We start from the raw sequence: 12233 nt of genomic DNA, 5'->3' as shown, positions 1-12233 counted from the left end.
TCCAGGGACCGCCTCTCCCTATGCCCCACCGTGGGTCACTCAGACTCCAATCTCCACAACTTTCTTTCCCCTGCTGCCCCGGCCCTTCCGAGCTAGGAGATGTTGTGATTTACCTAGTAAAAAGTAAGCCCTCAAATTCTATTTTGAGGGTTCATGAATGAATGAAGAAAGCACTACAAAGCCAAAAGGAAAAGAAGGTGCATCGGTTCCTCCTGCAACACAAACTTTACCTCCAGCTGCCCCACAGGGCTGCTACGGGCATCAAAGGAAGTCATACCAGGGAGCCCTGGGTAAGCTGCCGAGATACAGGCACAGCCCAGCCTGCAGCCCACAGCCCACAGGGGAGGCTGAGGACATGCCAAGGCCACCTGTGCACACCTCCGCCCCTGCTGGGACCCTGAGAGCCAGCCCTGTGCCCAGCGGGACCCGAACTCACTGGGTCCTGCCATCATGGCACACGTAAGCCACATAGCAGATGAAAATACTTAAAACCGCTAGGTGTCAGAACATGCCACACTTTTCTAACCACATCCAATGACACCTCCTATTAGTTTAATTAAAACTGAATGCTTAATTTGGCCATATGGAGACAGAACACAGCAAGCTGTACCTAAAAGCACTTACTAGCACCTGGACAGTACGTGCGATCCTCTGGGAGGCGCTGCAGGCGGTGGGATTCCCACAGCCACGTGGAGAAAATTCAGCCTGGATGTGCGGCCTGGCCCCACCACCTAACCAACCAATGCCTCCAATGTGCTTTCCCGTCTATCACGTAAGAATAACAGCAGCTCAGGCTGGGCATGGTGGCTCATGCCTGTAATCCCAGAACTTTGGGAGGCTGAGGTGGTCGGATCACCTGAGGTTGGGAGTTCGAGACCAGCCTGGCCAACATGGTGCAACCCTGTCTCCACTAAAAATACAAAATTAGTCAGGTGTGGTGGCATCTGTAATCCCAGCTACTTGGGAGGCTGAGGCAGGAGAATCACTTGAACCCAGGAGGCGGAGGTTGCAGTGAGCCGAGATCGTGACACTTTACTGTAGCCCTTACTACAACAAGAGAGAAACTTCTTCTCGAAAAAAAATAGAGCAGCTCTCATGCAGGGTTTCTGGAAGACTAGAAATAAAGTGTGTAAAATGTCTGATATATAATAGCCACTAATAAATAATAGTTGTTATGATTAGCTAATATCGTGTCAATAACTCTTCACTGATACGTGGTGTGGATAAAGGAGATCAAAACACACCACAACACAATTTGATGTAATTTTATACATGGTTATCTCACCTGTAGACAGTGATTTACCTGAAAGCAGGGAAGATATTTGTCTCAGGGATTCAATCTGTAATTTTCAAATCAGTGGGAATACCCTTTGTTTGTATGATCAGATTCTATCGTATGCTTCTTGAGTGAAAAGGGTTTTTTAATTATCTTTTCTTCTTAAGGGATTAAAAAACCTGAGAATATCAATTGTGCCCTTCTTGGTTCAGCGTAATGAGGTAAGGTGTCTATGACAGTAGATTATTATCAACACACCCACCTCACTGTGGTCATCAGACACCTGCAGAGGATGCATCTGTCTGAAGACACACACGTGGTCTCAGCCAGGGAACTGGAGCCCCACCATCAAGAGACTTACGTGCGTGTGTCTCCCACCAGGAAATCCTAACGGACCAAATATCTAAAAGCACAGAGTTTCAGAACTAAACCCTAATCTGGTGTGACTTTATCGTTGGTTTAATAAGGGGGTAAATTTTTTTATTATCGGAAGGAACTTTTCCTTGACCGTTTCATGCCATTGTTCTTAGGACGTGTGAACGCATTTAAGACATTTTGTTTCCTCTCATGGCAAACATAAACCTTATATTATGAAGTTTTCTAGTGTATGAAGTGAGACTTATTTGTGTTTTCAATAGTCCAATGACTGCTAGAGAAATTTCTATCCTAAGAAAACAGAAAAACCAATCAAACTCGGGAGAAATCTCCTTGCCCACGGAGATGACAGAGCAATTACTTTGTGACCCTAAAGAGAAATACACAGCACAGGTGAGGTGCTCGATGACGCACAGGCATTGAGGAGTGAGGGTCAGTGATCACGGTGCTTGTCTAAGATGGAATTCCATTTCACGTTGTATCAGAGCCGTTCATGACAGAGGAAAGCATCAGGCCTCGCAGTGCGGTGGGAAAACGGGACAGTGGAATGTACTCCATGGAGAGAAACAGTTATCGGTGCCTCTCTCTGAGTGAGAGGCTTGTGGATGATGTTTCTATAATTAATACATTTTACATTTACAATTAGGAAAAATCATTATTTTCAAAATATCGATGCCAATCGAATGAAGTCACAAGAGTGACAGAGCCTGAAATTCTACTGCAATACGATGAGCACAAGGCTGTCGCAGACGCTTCACTTTCTTCAAGATGAAGGGAGTTTTCTTTGAAGATACTTTTTCTCTCCTACTCAGGGGTCTTTTTAAGACTTGAAGGACAATTACAGTGGAGATAACCCCCAAAGCTGCCCCTGGAAATGGCTCCCGCTGCTGCTGTGGGCACTGGACCTGGTGTGGCCACTTGTGATTCTGGGGTTTGCGGGAGAGGCCTGCCAGGACGTCACCTCTCCAGGCTCCCACCTGGGTCAAAGCTTCAGATAGAGGGTTTCCCGGCGTTCCAGCTGGCACGGAGCCTCCTGAGCACTGGCCCAGTGAGCACCTCGACCCCCTGAGGTCAGGGCGGCTGGAGGGCCAGTCCCAGGGGTTTCAGTCAAGTCCCAGCTCAAGGAAGCCACCGGGGGTCATGAGCTGCTGACCAGGAAGAGAACAGTCAGCTTGGAGGCTCTCGGGGAAGAGGCCAGGAGCCCTTCCTTAGGTCTGAATTGTCCAGGCGGCCATCCCATCCTTGGCCTTTGGGAGCTCCTGATAGTCAGGGAAAGGTGATACGGGAGCCATTTCTCACATGGAGGGAAGCCAGCCTGAGTCTGAGCCTGACCAACCAGCTCTAGCCGTGACCTCCAACAAGACACTTTCTGATATTAATTCGTCTTTGTCTGAAAATGAGGCCTCTACACCTACAGGTTACATGAAATGTATGACATGGGCAGCAAAGTCCTGGCAGGTAGTGAAAACCCCAATAAATACCTGTGAGACAAGCCGCCGCTGTCCTATGGCCCCTGGGGAGAGGAACGCAGTCCCCCAGGAGCCCCCTCAATCTGCGCATCCAGCACGGGTATGGGCTTCCCACTGTGGCTGCAGAATCTCCACAAACTCAGGACCCTTTGAGCCTCCGAAATGGGTCTCCTGGCTGAAGTCAGGGTGGCCGGCGGCCTGCCTCCCCTCCTCCCCTCTCCCGGGACCCGCCATCCCCACTGTCTTCCTTGCACCCTGCTCTCCTGTGCACCCCCAGTGCTCTTCCTGCACCCCCGGTCCTCCCCCTACTCCCCCTGGCCCTCTCCCTCCTCACCCCTGTCCTCCCCCTGCTCCCCCCAGGTGAGCTGTGGGGTTTCCATTCCAGGCCAATTCTTTCAGTGCTGCTCCCTGGGCTGTCCCAGATTTCTTCCTGTGGACCTTGCAAGTTCTTCGAAGCTGCCAGATGCCAGGCTCCCAGAAAACAGGACCCAGTGCATCATGCTGATATACAATACATAGTGCCTGCTATTTACAACGTAATCTTAATGTATGGCACACAGCACCTACTACATAATCCATAGTGCTTCCTATATGACCTTGGCATCCAATCTTCACAAAAGAGGTTGGAGAGGAAAACCAGTTGTGGTTCTAACACTTCCTCTTTCACACTCTGCCTGCCTTGATCAAGGCACCCGACCTTCCTGGGCTCCAGTTTGCCCTTCTGAAAACGGCATGTGTCCTGGAGGGCTTATCTCTCATAGGCCTAAAGTTCTATAGCTCTGTACGGCCACTCAGGAAAAGAGCAGAGAGGTTCCTCAAAAAAACACAAATAGAACAACCATGGGACTCAGCAACCCACTGCTGGGTAGAGACCCAGGTGACAGGAAATCTGTGGGTTCAGGGGACATCGGCACCCCCACACTTATCACAGCACTGTTCATAATCGCCAAGGTATGGAATCGCCCTTGGTGCCCAACAACGGAGAATGAATAAAGAAGATGTGGTGTAGATACACAACGGAATACTATTCTCCCATGAAAAAAATGAAATCCCGGCATCTGTGACAATATGGATGAGCTTGGTGGACATCATATTAAGCAAAATAAGCCAGGTACAGAGAGGCAAGTACTGAGTGATCTCGTATGGAGCTCTTGTATGGATTTCCTGTATGGATTTTGGATTTGTTGTACGTAAAATCCAAAAATAAAAAAAAATTTAAGTTGATCTCCTAGGAGCAGAGAGTAAACAGTGGTTATGGAAGCTTGGGAGGGGAGGATGAGGACAGGGGATGAGGAGAGATTGTTCTATTGCACAACAGGCTGACTTCGGTTAACAATAAAATAACGTATATGACAAGATAGTGAGAAGAGAGGCTTCCGAGTGTTCTTGCCACAAAGAAATGATACACGCATGGGGTGGTGCATGATGACACATGCATGATACATGGTGATACATGCACAATGATGCATAATGAGACATGATGATGGTACATGCATGATACATGCCTGAGGTGATGCATGATAATACATGCATGAGGTGATACGTAATACATGTATGAGGTGATACATCATGATACATGCACAATGATGCATAATGATGCATGATGATGATACATGCATGAGGTGATACATAATGATACATGCATGATGATGCATAATGATGCATGATGGTACATGCATGATACATGATGATGCATGATACACATAATGATCCATGCTTGAGGCAATGGGCACACACACTACACTGACTGGATCATTACACAACACAGATATGCGTGGAAACAACAAATCATACCCTATAAACATGTACAATGTGTCCATTAAAAAGTAAACACATAAACTTTTTAAGTCTTCTGCAACCTAGCTCTGTCCCATTTGTCTTCTAAGTTTTTCATGCAACTGTTACTCTTATTCTGTTATTCATGGCACCCAGTACAGTGCTCTGTGCGTAGATGGTTTACGGCATGTAGTCAGAGTAAATGGAAATAAGTTTCATGCTTTCTTGCTACTTACCGTACACTAAAAAGTATCAGGTACTTGACTATGTACTCAGCACTTGCCACTCACTTTTCATTACTGTTTTTAATCCTCACAACTTTAGGGGATGGGTATTTTTGGCCTCACACAATAAATGAGGAAACAGCATTAAAGAGCTTAAGCAACTTGCCCGATACGTCAAAGCTACACGGTTGGAGCTCTTAACCTCCACCCAGATGGCTTTCAGCTGCTCTCGAGAACCTGAGAATGTGGGGAGACAGGCAGTTCCTCTAACACGAGACTCTTCCCTTTATCCAGTGAGAATCTATGGTTCTCCCACAAGGGCTCTGACAAAGTTTCTTGGACCCAAAAGATACTAACTGCCGTTTCCCAGTTCCTGGGAATCTAAGATCTGGAAGTCACAGAGATGATTTTGGGGCCTCCAGTCAACATCAAGGCACCTGCTGAGGTGTGAAACGTGACCACTGTGCCCTGACATGGTGGGTACATGTGGAGAACACCCACTTCTGACAGCCGACTGGGGCCATGAGTGGGACTCAACTTTGGTCCTGTGTGTGTAACACACACACACGCACACACACAGAACTTGTGTGTAAAGAATGCATCGCCTTCACAAAATGGTCACCTGGGAGAAGCAGAGTGGAGAAAGACCCCACTCCTCGGAAGCTGGCTGGCGAAAGTCCGCGCTCATGACCACAGTCACTGATATCCCCAAGCCAAGGTCCGCGCTCATGACACAGTCACTGATAATGCCTAGGGGAGGTCCGCACTCATGACAGTCACTGATAACGCCTAGGGGAGGTCCGCACTCATGACACAGTCACTGATGACGCCCAGCAGAGGTTGGCGCTCATGACAGAGTCACTGATATGCCTAGCAGAGGTCCGCGCTCATGACACAGTCACTGATATGCCTAGCGGAGGTCTATGCTCATGACAGACACTGACATGCCTAACCGAGGTCCACGCTCATGAGCACTGTCACTGATAACGCCTAGTGGAGGTCTGTGCTTACAAGCACAGTCACTGATAACGCCTAGCGGAGGTTGGCGCTCACGAGCACAGTCACTGATATGCCTAGCGGAGGTCTTAGAAGGGTCCCCCGTGTGTCATTATCACACACTCATTTTAAGAGTTTGAGGCTACTTCCCCGACGGCTTCATTTATCTGACTGTGGAAAGAGCTTGCAAGCCAGGTCACGATTGAGAACCCACGTGGACCCAGCAGCCAGACGGCATGCCCACGTGATCTGCCCTCAAAAGCGCCTGCTTTTGATCCAGAGGGCGAGAGGTGAGGAAGTGCTACCTGTCCAGTGAAACCAACCCCGCCCGTAATGAGAACAGCACCAGTGCTTGCCGGGTCACATTCCACATAGCCACACCTGCAGGGGCTGGAGCCTATCTTTGCTGCTGGATGCTGCTCAGCACCCACCCCTCCTGCTTTCCTTGGGAGCCTCCTTCCAGGCCCTTGGATGACTTGATGGGACCGTTTCTTGCCACAGGAGCCAGAGGTGCAGACGGGCCCCTCCCCAATGACACAGTTAGAAGGGAGGTGGCATGTGAATGAACCCTGACCTCTGAGATGCTCGATCCTGAAACTGTGACTCTTGAGCTAAGGACACAAGGAAATGCCCCGCTAACTGCTTCTGCCCAGCTGTCTCCAGCATAGCGCCCAGCTCCTCACCTCCAAAAGTGCGTTAGCTCTCTTCTGTCAGCCCGCATTGCTGCAGCTCCGGGACCCTGATATCCTAACAGCCTGTTCCCTTTGGTGATTGGCCAGCGGCTTCTGCTGTTTGCATCTAGAAAATCCAAATGACAAAACGGCTCACAGCCTGTTCAAAACGGAGGGCAACGCCACACCTCTACGAAGGCGACCCCTCCAGGTGGAAGGCCTTCCACACCGAGCTGCGTTATACGTGCAGTCTTCTCCCTATAACAGAATAGACTTTGAAAGTGAGAATCAGTGTGAATGGAACTGATGCTGGATAGCACAGTCGCAGACTGTGGACCCCACAGATCTTCACATGTGACATGAGAGAAACAGCAGTCCCCAAAACTGTGGGGATGTTTTCCTTTCAGAAAAACCGAACAAGCAAAATGACTCTGGAACATAATGTCACCGGCAAAAAGTACACCCAGAGTCTGTGCAGGGCAGCCTCCTCCGTCCACACACATTCTCTCTTTATGTCAATATCAAAATTGCTAGAAAAATGAATATGGGCTCATTCAAAGCCATTAGCTCCCATACAATGCAGATGTCTCAATAGTGAGACTGGTGTGTCCATGTTGAATTTCCCCATGTGTGACTCCATCACCATTCATCAAAGCAATGTGTCACGGTCCCCGTGCCCTTAAGAAAGCTGTAATGTGTGTTTCTATTTCACCTCTCCAGTCTGCTCGGGGACTGAACTGCCGTGAGAAATGGAAAAGCTACTCCTGCTGCACCTGCAAGCACATATTACCCCGCAGAACCCTAAACTCCTCCAGGACACACAAAACAAAACAAGACTCCCAACTCTCTCTCGCTAGCCACCTCCACCCCCAGAATTCATTGCAGCCAACACAATGCCAGGCTTCAAAATGGGGCTGTGGGATGTTTGTCTAATTGTCTCCGAAATACTCACATAGAACCAAGGCTCATGCGGTGGCTCTCACCTGTAATCCCAGCACTTTGGGAGGCCGAGGCATGTGGATCATGAAGTCAAGAGATCGAGACCATCCTGGCCAACATGGTGAAACCCCATCTCTACTAAAAATACAAAAATTAGCCAGGCATGGTGGCGGGCGCCCACAGTCCCAGCTACTCCGGAGGCTGAGGCAGGAGAATCACTTGAACCCAGGAGGTGGTGGTTGCAGTGAGCCAAGATCACGCCACTGCACTCCAGCCTGGTGACAGAGCGAGACTCCGTCAAAAAAAAAAAAAGAAAAAAAAAAAGAAAGAAAAGAAAAAAGAAAGAAAGAAAGAACCGAGGCTCTAGCATTTTCTAATTTTAGGAACCATGAACCATCAGGTGCCACCAAAGTTGAGGAGGCATTTTTCTAAATGCAAATCTTCACAGTCTCTTCTGCCAGAGGCACAGAGCGGGCTCACTGGATTTTCTGTTCTACCTCAAAGCCACTGCATGTTTTTTCTTATTTCTTGTTATTTAATTTTTTTTTAAACAAGCCAACCAACTAAAATAACAAATTGACCTTCATTCAGGCAGCTCCCAGAACACACTGGCTGGACCCCAGTAACTTCCCACCCTGTGGAACATCAGGGCCCTCATCTTTAAAGATGTGGCTTGAGGTTTACAGGCCTTATCGCCCATCAGCTATCCAGTCAGATGCAATTGCTATGGAAGCAAGTAGCCCAAATAGACAGGGCCTTCTGGAAAGGAGCCTTCAGAGGCTGAAAAGCATCTCAGAAGAGCAGCCCGCTCTCCACTCAGCTGGCAACTAAATGGGTGGTAGTGTTGATTTCATTGTCTCAGCTTGGGTTCGCTTAGAAACAGTCTCTGAGTCAAAGATTTGAGCAGGTGATTTATTAGGCACTTGCTCCCAGGCAAAAACGGTCAGGGGTGGGAGGATGAAAGGGAAGAAACCAAAACGTGCAGAAGTATTGTCCTCGCAGCTAACATGGCCATGTGCAAACATGCCAGCCAGCAGGATGTCAGCATGGCCCTTGCAGCTAACAGGGCCACGTGTGAACGTGCCAGCCAGCAGGATGTCGGCAAGGTGCTGAGCACCCTCCAGGAACCGTCCCTACCTGAAATATGGGTGTGATGGACGGAGCACACACAGCCACCCTGCAGCATGAGATGACTGTGAGTACAGGACACACAGAATGAAGTTGGAAGATGAAAAAAAAAATGTCTGGCTTGCTGACTTCATGAGGCACATACTGAGCTTTGGGAGATCATTTCTAGACTTAAATATGAGAGAGTAGTAAACCCTCATTTTATTTCAGCGCTTAGTATGCCTGTAAGTCACCAGCAGATCTTGTCAAAATGCAGATTCTGACCAGAGAGCCTGGGTTTGCGACTGAGACTACCTCCTGCTGAAATGCTGACGACACTCCGAATAGCAAGGGTTTTGGCCTCTTTTATTTGGGGTTTTCTATCATTCACCATTGAAACTAATCCTAACTAATTAAAATAGTTTCACATTGGGGAGGACAATAAAGTTTTTGTCTTCTTTAAACTACTATGACTTGGGGTCTGTCAAAATCTCAAAAAAAAAATATTAATATACTTCATTTCACTCGATTTCATTTGGGACACAAATGGAGACCAGAATCACAAGTCTCTTTGGAAACTGTTCTCAGCTTTCCTAGCTCAGCTGAAATGGCCTTTTCCAGGGACACTGGGACCGCTGAGGTGTGGTGGGGTCTCTGCTGGCACCCCAGACGTTCACACCTTGGAAAGCTGCAGAGCTGACTTCAGGTTATGCCGTTTCCCATGCCTGTGTCATCTCTCATCTACGTAAAGCGTGAGGCGCTCAGGCCGCGTGTTGGAAAACAACGCTTTGACATTGTCTACTGGATTTTCACAGTCTCCCTCTCACAAGAGGACACGCGTGGATCCTGGCCATAAGCACGTCTGAGCTGTCTCTCCTGCGTGTGCTCCTGTTGAAGACATTCAGCCTCCGACTGCCCTCGGGAGGATGGAGACGCCCCGGTGCCAAGGCCAGAGTCCGTGCACAAAGCGAGGGCTGAGACCACGGAGGCCCCTCGTCTCCTCCAGTGGGTTCCTGAAGCCACGTCCCTGCTCGTGGAGGAAGAAAGCCGAGCTCCCCCCTCCACGACTGGGCTGCCCTGCAGCTCAGGGAAAGGTGGGCGTGCTGGCCTGGCTGGAGGCATCCGAATGCCTGGAGCCTTGTGGTGGATTCTGCTGCTGGTGCCGGCAGCTGAATATTTAGAAACTCGCCCGCTTTGGGGTGATACAGTGAGGCCCTGGTGGCCGCGCTGCCTGAGACGATACTCTTGCATTTGCAGGGGAGGTTTCAAGGCCTGCTGGAGTCAGCGGCTACCTCGCCGCCCTGGGAGGTAAGTGAGTAGCCCATCCCCATGCTGGTTTCCTGCAGGATGCAACCTGCATTTTCACCCCAAACAGACACAGTCTTGGACATCTGCTTACCAGCATAGAAAATGCGTTGTTTCCCCCAAGTTTATTTTGGTTAACGGATTGAATTGGTTTTTTTAAACTGCATTGCTTTGAAACATCACTGGAGTTTTTCAGTTTTCATATTACTATATTTTTGATGTATTATGATTGAAATGCTATTTTAATGATGGTCATAGCGGCTCCCAAGCCCTCCTTCACTGGCGAAGCACCAAGGAAGGTACTCAAGTGAGCTCCCAGTGTGCGTGGGGCTGCTCTCGCTTTTGAGAAAATGTAAAGGAGGCCAGGCGTGGTGGCTCACGCCAGTAATCCCAGTGTTTTGGGAGGCCAAGGCAGGCGGATCACGAGGTCAGGAGTTCGAGACCAGCCTGGCCAGCATGGTGAAACCCCATCTCTATTAAAAATACAAAAATTAGCCGGGCATGGTGGCAGGCGCCTATAATCCCAGCTACTCGGGAGGCTGAGGTAGGAGAATCGCTTGACCCCAGGAGGCGGAGGTTGCAGTGAGCAGAGATCATGTCATTGCACTCCAGCCTGGGTGATAAAGTGAGACTCCAAGAAAGAAGAGAGGAGAGGGGATGGGGAGGGGAGGGGAGAGGAGAGGAGGGGAGGAAGGAAGGAAAAAGAAAGGAAGGGGAGGAAGAGAGAGAAAGAGGAAGGAAGGAAAGGAGGGAGGGAGGGGAGGGAAGGGAAACAGGGAGGGAGGGAGAGAAGGAAGGAAGGAAGGAAAGAAAAAGAAAAAACGTGAAGGAAATGGAATGCTGTGGCTGTGCAGGTCACATGGCATTGAGCAGGCTGCTCTCTGTGCTGCTGGGGTGCGGCCCTCACGCCATGCCCACCACAGGTGACCCTGCTTTCGATGACTGTGGGAGGAAACGACAGCCACGTCCCACACAGATTTGAAATCTGACATTTGGAAAACTGAACTCATCATCTGTTTTCCCCCTTTTTTACTTTTCAATTCCTTCTTCTTCCTCGGTTCTCCACTCTCAAAATGTTGCAGTCATCATTGATTCTTTCCTCTCTCCCGAGTTCAGTTCGAGGTGGAACCCTGAGCATCTCCTCAGTCCCTTGGCCGTGAGAGCTTCTCCTCTGCCCTCCATCCTGGATGAGCCGGTGAAGATGGTTCTTCCTCAGAAATAACCACAACACACTGGTCCTCCTCTGAAAAGCCTAGGAAGCTCCCACATGCTTAAAAACCCAAGAGCTCTGCCTGGTTTTCTCCAAGTCTCCCCTCACCCCCAGACGGCCATTTCTTCTCCCCATGATTTGCCTGCACAAGTTTCAGTGAAAAAATGGTGACTGGTCCCTTCACAGGGTCTGTGGCAGATGAAAGAGAAGTCAGCTGTCAACCTGCAAGTCAACAGCGGCCCCTCCATACGGGGGACTTTCCATTCCCGCCTTTGAACTTAGTAAGTCATTCACTTCCCACACAGACCCCAGCACCTCCGCTCGCCACCCCCACACCCCCCCCGACCCTGATCACACCCACCAGCCTCTGCCACATTTAGAGTTAGATGTCTCTCCCTGTCTCTGTCTCTATATCTCTTCCTGTCCCTGTCTCTCTCTCTCTGTCTCTCTGTCTCTCCCCATCTCTCTCTATCCCTGTCTCTCTCTGTCTCTCCCTAACTCTCTGTCTGATTCTCTGTATCTTACTGTCTCTGTCTCTCTGTCTCTTCCTCTCTTTCTCTGTCTCTCCCTATCTCTGTCTCTCCCTGCCTGTCTCTGTCTCTGTCTCTCTCTCCCTGTTTCACGTGCACACATGTTGCACACACGCACATGGGATCACTCGGGAGCCGTTCGCCTCCGTGGTGAGCGTGCTGTGATGCTAAGCTCTCTCTCAAGTGTGTTCTGCTGGTAATGATGGTCAAGGTGCTTTCGGGGTATGTGCTGATTGCTGTGGTCACTCGATGGCGGCGATGGGGTGGGACCCACATCTGGCTCCAGCACCCATGCAGCCTCTTCTGCCCAAGGTCACCCCCACAGCAGGGCTGTGAAGATGTGGCTGCACCCCCC

This window comes from Mandrillus leucophaeus, unplaced genomic scaffold (assembly GCF_000951045.1).
Source record: "Mandrillus leucophaeus isolate KB7577 unplaced genomic scaffold, Mleu.le_1.0 Scaffold399, whole genome shotgun sequence".
Classification (NCBI taxonomy): domain Eukaryota; kingdom Metazoa; phylum Chordata; class Mammalia; order Primates; family Cercopithecidae; genus Mandrillus; species Mandrillus leucophaeus.
Note: the sequence above shows the minus strand (reverse complement) of the source record.